Source organism: Equus quagga, chromosome 2 (assembly GCF_021613505.1).
Source record: "Equus quagga isolate Etosha38 chromosome 2, UCLA_HA_Equagga_1.0, whole genome shotgun sequence".
In the NCBI taxonomy this organism is placed as follows: domain Eukaryota; kingdom Metazoa; phylum Chordata; class Mammalia; order Perissodactyla; family Equidae; genus Equus; species Equus quagga.
In genome coordinates this window covers 62087457-62098769 of record NC_060268.1, presented here as the reverse complement: position 1 = coordinate 62098769, position 11313 = coordinate 62087457, and the positions used below count along the sequence as shown (strand labels likewise).

Sequence of the window (11313 nt, the reverse complement as noted above, 5' to 3'; positions counted from 1 at the left end):
GTCTCTAGGGGAGGGAGTGAAGTTGTCTCTTACCCTGTTCCAGCTCCTCTGAGGGCAGCTCCAGCCTCTCTGTCCTCTGTCTTCTTGCTCTGTAGGTCTCTGACCGTCTCGGCATTAGGGGTCGTTGGTTGAAATTCAGTTTTTCTGTTTGTTTGGTTTTATTTTGGAGGGGAGAAGGTCCCAGGTCAGCTCATCCCACCATTTTGCTCCGCCTCCTCCTGGGATTCCCTCCCCCTTAACTTTTACTAAAAACTACCTTAACCACCTAAAGGAATTTAGACTAGGGGGCCTGTCTCAGAAACAGAGCTATTGCCAGAGATAATTTTTTTATCTGAAAGACTGATCTGCGTGGTAAGGCAGACTTCTAACTACCAATCACCTGCTCTTCTTCTTGTCTGTGACTCACCCTCCCCTCCTCTGAAGCCCCAGGCCCCTAGCCCATTCCTTGGGTCAGGATGGCATATAATCCTCGACTGCCTGGCTTGCCCTCAAGTCTCATATTCTTATGAGGCTCCTGTACGTATGTAATTCAATTTGTTTTTCTCCTGTTCATCTATCTTATGTCAACTTAATTATTAGACCAGCCAAAGAACCTAGAAGGAAAAAGGGAAAATGTTTCCGCGCCTACAGGAATTGGAACCATCACATGTAGAGGTGCCCTGTCCAAGTGTCCTGGGGAAGAATGGAGGTCTGCAAGCTCTGCTTGTTAAACATCTAAGAGAAATTATACCATTGCTTAAATAAGGCCCCATGCAACTAAAATTTGGAGTGCTTTTTACTTTTTATCAGCAAGAGGTCAGCTCAGGCTGATAACCCTGCATGTTGGTTGCACATTAGGACTGCCTATGGGTGATTTTAGATGTCTCTGGTTAATTTCCAAAATGAGGGAAATAATTATGGTTTTGTGTTGTTTTAAAACAAGTTGGTAGAAGACATTTCTCCAATTCTGTGGCCTGTGGTGGAGTACTTTAAAGGGTTCCGTGGGTGGGAGTCATGTCAGGACTTGTGAGCCAGCAGGGCTCAGCAAAGTCCCTTTCCTGTCACCCCCATATTCCTCTGCCCCCAGGCTCGGTGGTTCTCATTTGAGCCAGTCTCAAGCCAAGATAAAGTCCACAGGACTGGGCTCATCTTCTGGTGATCTCTGGAAAGGCTCCCATTCTGACTCAGCAAGAGGTCAAACCTAATGGGTCCAAATGATTTAAGACAGAGTATCAGAGAGGATTAAAAGCATCTGTTTTTCTCTCAAGGGGGCCTGAGCCAGGGTTTGTGCTATGATGACAGCATTTTGGGAGTTCATTCTCATGATCTTGGTTTAGGCTTGATGTGTTTTCCTTAGAATTAGGATTGGAAAGACCTTCAAGGTCACAGGGTTCAACCAATCTTTTTGTTGCTTCAGTCCCTCTTCCATCCTTCCCCAACCACCTGGTGGCCACTGGCCTTGACTTGCACACCTCCAGCCACGGGGTGCTCACTTGCTTAGGAAGCAGCCGTTTGAAGGGCTACTCTGACTGTTCAAATAGTCTTCCTTATACTAGAGTGAAGAGAGAAATAGAAAAGAATTTCATCAAGTGATTTCAGAAACTAAATGTAGGAAATGGAAAATTCTTTAGAGGAAATAAGCCAAGAGTAAATATGAATTATGCTTCAAGTTATGGCCAGTTAGGGAGAAAAGGAAGAATGAGAAAAGGTGAGACAGAGCTGCCTGTGTCCCAGCGTCATTGTGCTCATCTGTGCGGATCCCTCTGTCTACGCCACTGGATTGTGAGGCCTAAAGGCAGTGTTTGTGTCTCATGAATTTTGAATCCCAGGAGACCAGCACAGTGCTCAGCACCGAGTGGGCGCCCCATGTACATCTGTGGAATGAATAACCCTGCCTCAGTTCACCAGCTGGCCCTGGTGGTCTAGCGGTTAAGATTCGGCACTCTCACCGCCACAGCCTAGGTTCCTTTCCTGATCAGGGAACCACATCACCAGTCTATCAGTTGTCACACTGTGGTGACTGCGTGTTGCTGTGATGCTGAAAGCTAAGCCACTGGTATTTCAATACCAGCAGGGTCACCCATGGTGGACAGGTTTCAGCGGAGCTTCCAGCTGAGACAGACTAGGAAGAAGGACCTGGCCACCCACTTCCGGAATGTTGACCATGAAAACCCTATGAATAACAGCAGAGCACTGTCTGATATAGCATCAGAAGGTGAGAGGACGGCGCAAAATGACCAGGCAGGGTTCTGTTCTGCTGTACGCAGGGTCACTAGGAGTCAGAAGTGACTAGACAGCACTAACAGCAACCCTTCAACAAATATTTATGAAATACTTACCAGTACCACTGTCTGGGTATACAGAGATGGGTAGAACAATCCAGCAGAATAAACTCAGATACAGAGGTACATATGGGTTGGAGAGAGAGTGCCAAAAAGAGAGTGTTGGAGGGACTTCCCAGTGGGCATGACTGATGTGAGATGGGTTTTAGAGTATGAATAGGAGTTTTCTAGGTGGAAAAGGAAAAGGAGATTCTGGGCAACTGGAAGATCAAATACAAAATCATGAAGATGGGAATACATTCTGCGTTCAGGGAACTATCAGCAGTTCAGGTACAGCTAAACAATTACATGGGGAGGGACAAGCGTGAAAGCAGAACTGGAGAGGGGAGCAGGAGTCGATCATGAAGGATCTGGGAGGGGGCCAGATAACGAGCTAGGACTTTGCCCTGCAAGCCGGAGAGCAAGGGGAAAATGTTAAGCAGCAGAGCGAGAGGATCAGATGCTTGCCAAAGTTCTGACAAACATCTAGTTCATATCCTGGTTCTGGACGAAATGCAAGTTTTAAAAAGGAAGATAAACATTGTGAACAATTATTTTTAAAGCTGTCTTCCTTCTAACAAACATTTTGAAAAGACAGACTTTTTTCACAATAACATTTTCATATGATTACAAAAGTTATTAATTATACAAAATAAGAAAAATACCTAAAAACATACAAAAAATTTTTTAAGTCAGTGTAATGCACCCACCCAGATGAAATCACTGCTAAAATTGAGTGTTCCTTTCCAGTCACATGCAGAAGGTAGCCCAGAGTGGGGCTGTGTCTGATGAACGCATCGCGCGAGCTGGCGTCCCTGCGGGAAAGGGGCCCCGGAGGAGAGCAGTGGAAGTGGCCGGCTTGGGGCAATACCTGGGAAGAAAGAGAGGACAGCCCTGGTCTGTTCTTCAGCTCTGCCCTTGAGCTCCGGTCTGAGCTCTTGGAATAGAGAGGGGCATCCTCTGCACATTCACAGGGAATTCAGGCAGCTCTGGTACTTTTGGGCTTGGGCGTCTTGAATATCTGGAGGCCCATGAGATCACCCCTGCACTGGGAGGGGCTTTCCAAAAGGACATCAGCTCTGGTGCAGTGGGAAGAGATGTCCTCAAATGGCTGCCAGGTGGTAGACAGCTCCAGGAGCACGAGAGTGGCCGGATTTGACATGTGAGAGAGCCGAGTGCCCCCTGTGGGAAACGCCTAGAGAAAACTGGGAGTAGAGGGGGCTGGCCATGGCGAGTGGTTAAGTTCACACGCTCTGCTTGGCAGCCTGGGGTTCGCTGGTTCAGATCCTGGGCGTGGACCTACACACTGCTCATCAAGCCATGCTGTGGTGGTGTCCCACACAGAAGAACTGGAAGGACTTACAACTGGGATATACAACTATGTACTGGGCTTTGGGGAGAAAAAGAGAGAAGATTGGCCACAGATGTTGGCTCAGAGCCAATCTTCCTCAAACACACACACACACAAAGACTCCTGAGGATGAGAGCACGTATAAAAATAACTGGGAGTGGAGTAAGCAGTGCAGTCAGCAAATGTCAGCACCAATGCTAATGATGTCTCCTTCACACGCACCAGCACAAGTCAGAAAAGTAAGAAACAGCAACTTGGGACTTCTGGTTAAGATGGCACTACATTCACTCTTTGAGGTCTCCTCATCTATACACACACAAAGCAATGACAGATATAATATTTTTAAAAATTTAAAAGACCAGCTTCTCTCAAAAATAAGATAATCTGTTGACCAGAGATGAAGCAGAAATGTGAAATGGCAAGTGAAACGGAAGCTCAGGTCCTGTCCCACTCTGGGTCCAGAGGCCAGCAGAGGCTTCTTGGAGTCCTGCTGCTGAGAGGTGCTGTGAAGCCCTGGGCTGGGGGCGCCTCTGCTCATGGGAGAGAGCTGAAGAAAGCTGTGGTTGACCATTGCCTGCACTAGGATTTATATTTTGCACTTAGGAGAAAAGGAGAAGTTGACAGAGCCTCGTAGCCAAGAGCTGGACCAGGCCAACTGTTGCTTTGTGGCTGGACCCACAATATCCTCAGACTGTCATGGACAGGAGCTCCAAGCCACTAAAACAAGGCCAATATTAAACAGGGGGTCCAGGAAGCTGGGTGGAAGCAATAGCAAAGGTACAAGAGAAGGGCTGAACATGAACACACATGCACACGCGCACACGCACACGCACACAGACCCCATTCAAGATGAGCCAGCATTCTGGTATTCCAAAAGACCCAAAAAAGAACCAATGCTAAGAAAGACAGCCAATAAAAACAATAATAGGGAGAATTCATTCTGTAAGAAGTGAAAATAGACTTTAGGCATATTTAGAATCCTCAAAGAGAGAAAGGAAAGAAAAATATCCATTAAAAAAGAACTTAAGAAATAAAAATGGACGGAAATGAAACCAACTCCAGTTGTTGTGAAGAAAACTCAATTAAAGATATGGAGAAAAATATGATTATTAAAATTTTAAAATAATTCAATAAGTAGGGTAATTTTTAGACTATACATAGTTGAAGAAAGAATATACAATCCCTAAGATAGCATTGAATAATTCCCTTTGAATAATTTTGTAACTCTTCTTCACTTACCAACATATTTTAAGCATTTCTCTGTATTAAGTATGAATATGTCAAAATGCTGTAAACTAGTCTTCTATATTTAGACGTTGAATTCTCTTATATTTATTCCTTTATCATAAACAAGTTTGTGAGAAATGTTGTGATTAAATCTTTATCCAAGTTTCTGGGGGTTTCTCTCAATTAGATTCCCAAAGGAGAAATTACTGAGCCCCCAAAAGGATAAACTTTTCTAAGTCTTTTTTTAAAGATGGTCCCTGAGCTAACATCTATTGCCAGTCTTCTTTCTTCTTCTCCTCCCCAAAGCCCCCAGTACATAGTTGTATATTCTGGTTGTAGGTCCCTTTGGTTGTGTTGTGTGGGACGCCACCTCAGCATGGCTTGATGAGCAGTGCCATGTCTGCACCCAGGATCCGAACTGGTGAAACCCTGAGCCTCCAAAGCGGAGTGCATGAACTTAACCACTCGGCCCAGGGCCGGCCCTTCCTAAGTCTTTTGATATAGCCATATTGCTTCCCAAAAATCTCGAACCAATCTTTACTTCCACCCATGTTTTAAGAGAATGCCTGTTTCATCAAACACTTGTGAATAAAGGATTATCCTTTAAAATCTATGTCCATTAGATAAAAAATATCTTGCAGTTTTTATTTGGTTTTGTCTGATTCGCAGTGAATTGAGACATGATCATAGAAGGAAAAAGCATGAGATCCTCTTCTCCCCATTTCTTGGGTGAAGTGGGGTATCTTTTACTGTAGCGGGGGCACAGAGCTTCTTTTATATAGCCATGCTCCCAGTTGGTTGTTCTGGGAATTAAGTGCTTTTTTCTACGTTTTTTTGTCAGAGGCATGACGTGTTTTCACCCTAGCCCTACGGCAGATTATTTGTTGATTTGGGCGCCTGATTTTAACTCCTGAGTCTGTAGCCCATGAATTGCCCCTGTTGCTATAGGGTGGAGACACTGCTATGACCACTCTCCTCTGCCAGGACGAGTCAGGAAGTGGACAAACGGCCGGGAAGACAATGCGCCCCTGCCTGTGCTTCTCGCTGCGCCAGCCCTGCCACCTTTCCCCGGAGCCGGCGTTCCCTCACCCGCTCAAGGATGGTGACCTGCAATTATCTCCTTGTTTCTGCATCATTTTCCCCTTCCCCGCTGGATCGTTCTTTCTCTGACTGTTGCCCATCATCTCCTTAATAGCAAAACTTCCTGAAAGAGCTGCCTATATTCAGTTTCACTTTTTATTTATGTTTTTGGAAACCCGCTCCAATCAGACTTCTATCCCCCAAAGAAACCTTTCTTAATAAGATTACCAGTTATCTCCTCATGGCCAAGCAGAGTGGTCCTTCTCCATCCGCAGTGGCATTCGACGAAGGTGAGTACTTTTTCCTTCTTGAACCACCGTCTTCACTTGGCTTCCAGGACCCCACCCTCTCCTGGTTTCCCTTCTAACTCCCTGTCCACTCCCCAGTGCCCTGGCTTATTGATACATCCTGCATTTTTTTTTTAATTAAGAACTTCTGCTTTTTTTTTTTTTTAAAAGATTGGCCCTCCGCTAACATCTATTCCTAGTTGTGTTTTTCTTCCTCCTTCTTCCCCCAAAGCCTCCTAGTACAGAGTTGTATATTTGTTAGTTGTGGGTCCTTCTAGTTGTGCTATGTGAGATGCCGCCTCAGTGTGGCCTGACGAGTGGTGCCATGTCCGCGCCCAGGATCCGAACTGGCGAAACCCTGGGTCTCCATAGCGGAGGGTGCGAATTTAACCACTCGGCCGTGAGGTGGGCCCCTGTGTTTTCATTCTAATGAGATGAAATACAGTCTATACCCCTTCTGGGATTGAAACAACTTCCTCATGAAAAACAGGGTAGTTAAGTTCACCGTATACTATCTCAGAAAGTTCTATTATCATTTTGAACTGATACATAAAACTTCAGAGGATAGTGAGTTTTGACCAGCTTTTCTTATCTCCTATTTAAGCCCTGGAAGGCTAGGACACGTCTTCTTCCTCGTGTGTCCCCTGTTGGGCTCGGCCATACTAATGGCTCCACCAGTGGCTGCTGATTTGGTCCTTGTCAGTTTCCTGGGCCTTGAGTGGCTGTCCCTCAGCTTGAGGAACCGTGGAGAGAGCAAACACCATGCCTGCCTCAAGAAACAGGTTTTGTAGGAAGCCCTGGGGTCACGGTGAGCATTAGCATTTGCAGAACATCTCTCACATTGCAAAATGCTTGTGCAAACATATCCCAGGAAATCCCGACAAGACCCCCTTGGGTAGACATCCTGAGCCTCTGTTTATCAGACAGACAAACTGAGGGGTAGAGCCTGGACCAGGAGGCTCTGAGCCCCACTAGTCCTGGAATATAGGTGCACCCTCTGCTGGAGAGCTTGAGCGGGCCTTGCTCATTCCCAACACAGAGCCTTTGCAGGAACGGCCCTTCTTCTGTGGGGCAAGCTTCTGGGAGCTCTCCACCCAACAAACCAGGCTCATCCCTCAAGGCCCAGCCCAAAGTCCACCTCCTCCAGAGGCCCTTCCTGCTGTCCCCAGTCCAGAGTTACACTATGTTCCTGCAGCCCTTACTGTCTGCACCACAAGTTTGGCCTGAACGTGCTGTCTTGCAATGTTTTATACCATTGCTTTGTGCAGAGACTCGGTCCTTGAGTCATTATTTACCTTTTTGTATGTGCACCTCTTCTCTCCCCAGCTAACCCACCTGTCACCTCTAGGTAGGCAGGACCCATCTCCACTCATTTGCTATTCCACTCCTGCATTCCTTCAATAAATATTCTATGCCATTTGAGAGATAAATCAATGATCAAGGAGACATGGTTCCTTCCCTCACAGAACTTATATTCCTTATTCATTCTTTCTATCTACAGAACCTGGTATCATTCACTTGCATCCAGCAGGCAAGAATTAACAGTGACAGCCTCTGGCCAGCAAGTTCCAGCAGCATGTGTCCCTTTGATCTGGTCAAAGCCGAGCAGAGACTATTTTTAAGTAGAAAAGCAGGAAGGACCACAGAGACAAGTTATGTGTGGGGCAGCTTCCGGACAGCAAGCCTAGAAAGGAAATCCTCCTGGTCCCTGTTCCAGGGATGGATCGGGGGGAGCCCCACTCATAAAAGGGTCAGAGTCCTTAGGCCCTGAAGAGGACTTAAGGCTCACCAGGGGAACCCTTCATGGCACAGGTGGGGAAACTGAGGCACACAGAGGGTTTGTGGTTACTCCAGTAGTGGACTCCTAGCACAGTGCTTTTTTTCCTAGGACTCCAGTGAAGTATAATTTCCTGCTAAAAGGAAAGACTGTTGGGAGCAATTCTGGCACTCAGGAGCATACAGGTAAAAAACTTGACAAGACAACGGCACGTGGTTCTGTTACGTCTGAGAGCTGGTTGCAGCATGGCTGGCAGGTGATTCCGGACTGTCCCCCAGGTGGTTCTGGCATAGCCGGCAGTTGATTTTGGCCGGTCCGGCAGGTGGTTCTGGCGAGTCGAGCAGGTGGCTCCGGCCTGTTCGGTAGGTGGTTCTGCCTGGCTTCATGTTTATGACACTGGCTTCAGATATTTTACAATGGGCTGGAAGACACTCATGCTCTGATTCTGAGCATCTCTTCTGTACCCAGCACTGGATCAGGGACAACAGGGAGAGGGTGACCAACAAATGGTCTTGTGCTCAAGGAACTCATGTGGGACAATTAACTGTTTAGCAAGTGTGGCCAGTGAGCCGCATGATGGGGCTGAGACCTGTGAGTGAGAAGGGCTGGTCTTGAGTGGATCTCTGCCCTCCCTGGCAGCCCATTGACCCTCTCTAAGCCCGATCACGTCTGCTCTTCCTACCAGATATAAAGAGGAAGAAGTTGTGAGGATTAAAGAAAAGACCATAGGAGGAAGCCCCTGGCCCAGAACAGACATTCAATTCCTTTGCACACATTCCAAAGGTTGTTTTGATTATTCTCAACCACCTCCTTTGTTTCCCACATCCCAGAAAAAGAATCCTGATTAGTCTTCTTGAAGCAGAAATAGCTGAGTAGACGTGACCCTGACTGCCCACCGGGGTCATGGTCCTGATGCTCCAGCTCACCCCACAGCCCACAGCATTGGCTCTTTGGGTCCACCACTTGATGCATGAGGCTACCATGCTTCCTCTCCCTAATCCTCATTTTTCTTATCTGTAAAAAGGATAGATGTCAGCTCCTGCCCCTTCCTCCTTCCCTTCTCCATCTCTCCTGGAGGGGTCTGTTCTCCAGAGTGGGACAGAGCTCCAGGCCTGGGCAAGAACCCCTCCTCCGTGGTCGTCCTACTCCCCTCCCACCCTCCTTCTGCGTCCTTAGCACAGGAGTCCCACTTACTGCAGCAGCAGCCAGCTGCCCCTGCCACCAGCATTGAGCTCAGGAGCTGGGTGACATGTGTGAGGTACACTCCTTTTTATGAGAGAGGGCAATGGTGGGGGGGATTGCTGTGTGAAGCCGGCTGCACAAAGAAGTCCACCTCCCTCCTCCCTGCTCTGCCTCCACTTTTGAGCTTGGAGACGTCTAGAGACTTTAGAAATTCTAGAGAAATTAGGTCTGGCTACAGCCTTGAAGATTATTTATTCCAGTGGCTTCCAAACACTTAAAATTAATTTTTAGTTATATGGGAAAAATTCTGACTCCCCAGTAAAAATGTGTAGACAGATTTTTTTCCATGAAAGATCTAGTGCAACCTTTCCTTTATAGATGGGGAAACTGAGGCCCAGGGAGTGGATGTGATGCTGGCTCAACATAAAGTTGACACAAGGGAAGCCATATTGTAGAAAAGAAACCGTATTGCAACTTTGAATGACCTGTGATTAACTAGCCCAGACATGCTCTGTAGATTATTTGGCCCCTCCCAGCTGTTATAAGTTGATAACTTTGTTCCTTTGAGTTCCTTACGAATGTGATGACTCCCGGGCAGAGAGCCTATGCTGATAGCCATCATGATGACAACTGAATGATCAGGGAGTAGGGCATTGCTTCATTCTCTGATGCATATCCAGTAAACAAAGGACTATCAGGAACTGGGACCAGACGTCTACCTCCACCGAGACCAGCCGCCTCCCCACCTGGAGGCCAGCCCCATATGTAACTGGCCTGTAGTCTTTGTTCTGTAAGATGGTTCTTTTGCACATGAGTTGGCCATCTTCCCTCTTGCTATCAAGCTGTAATAAAGAAACCCTTTCTCTCCTCCTACCTTGCCTCTTAACTATTGGCATGTCTTGCAGTGGGCAGATGACCCCCTTGGGCAGTAACAGATGTGGCTTCCTGGAGGTAACTCAGGAGTTGGTGGAGCTTGGACTGGAGCCCGGGTCCCCTAACAGAGGGCTCTTCCCCTGGCTCCACACTGAGGAGGTGGTTGCAAAACACGAGGCTCAGCCCTGCCTCCAAGATGCAAGAAGGAAGAAGGAGGGTGGAGTACTTGTGGCTTACGTGAGAAAAAAATCTTGGGCTGATCCAAGAACTCTGTAATTTTTGCTTAGTCAAGTTTCCTAGGAATTGGTTCTTAGAATAAGACTAATAGCTATGAACTCAGACTTTTCATTGGAAGACTTAAAATATTATTCTTGCTTTTTGTTGTTGAGTGCCAAGAACTATCAGGCTTTGGGAGTCCCAAAGGCAGGAAATGTGAGCCATGAATGTCAGACCCTGTGTGACCTTGTGTCACCGACTAGTTGCCCCAAGGAACTCAAGGGTGGGTTTGGATATTTCAACTGTTGTTCTACATTGTTCTTTTCCTTTTGTTATGTTAAGGAGATGCAATCACCACCCACCCTGAGCCAGACCAAGCCTCACCAGGAGAGCTGCACCTATGACCTTTGCCTTATTTTTAATGCTCAGATCTCTCCAGGAGGAGCTTAGGCCTTATTACCATAACCTGCAGCATATATGGAAGCATGTTTTCCAACTGAGCTTGCACAAGTGAATACCCTCCTCTCCTTTGTAAATATTCATTCCCCGTTTGAAATAAAAGTCCCTGCTTCCCTTTTTTCGGGGATGCCATGACTCTGGAAATGATTCCTCATGGTCTCCTATTTGCTGCAGGTACACTTTATCTTCTGAGACAACTGCTTCTGGTGGAGAGTCTGATTTAACTATCCAGGAGAGAACCCACTTTGGTTTCAGTAACACTTGGAGAATGCCTGTCTCTGGTTCCCCGTGAGTGGTGGCCTGAGCTCTTCACCAAAGCAGACTTGCCTCGTGTTTCCTGCTTTCTCTACCTTGCCTTGTCCTTCTTTTCTTCCCTTCCCTTCCCTTCCTTTAACCCTGTACAGTTTGCACCCATGGGAATCACAGCATGAATGACAAGACATTTCTTTAAGGCAGCAGCCCCAGCTTGTCCCCAGAAAACTGGTTCACAAGAGAAGCTGTGGAGCACCCAGCAATTCGGTGCACACTGGCATGTTACAGGCTCCGTCTTGACCAAACATG

At 47.0% G+C, this 11313-nt stretch overlaps 1 long non-coding RNA gene across 1 annotated transcript; it reads left to right on the top strand.

The window, feature by feature from the left end:
- The first annotated feature begins 5689 nt into the window (after positions 1 to 5689).
- LOC124236052 (uncharacterized) lies at positions 5690 to 9020 on the top strand. The gene is made up of 2 exons (XR_006887635.1): positions 5690 to 6248; positions 8134 to 9020. It is a non-coding gene; the product is annotated as an uncharacterized LOC124236052 (long non-coding RNA).
- Positions 9021 to 11313: the final 2293 nt, after the last annotated feature.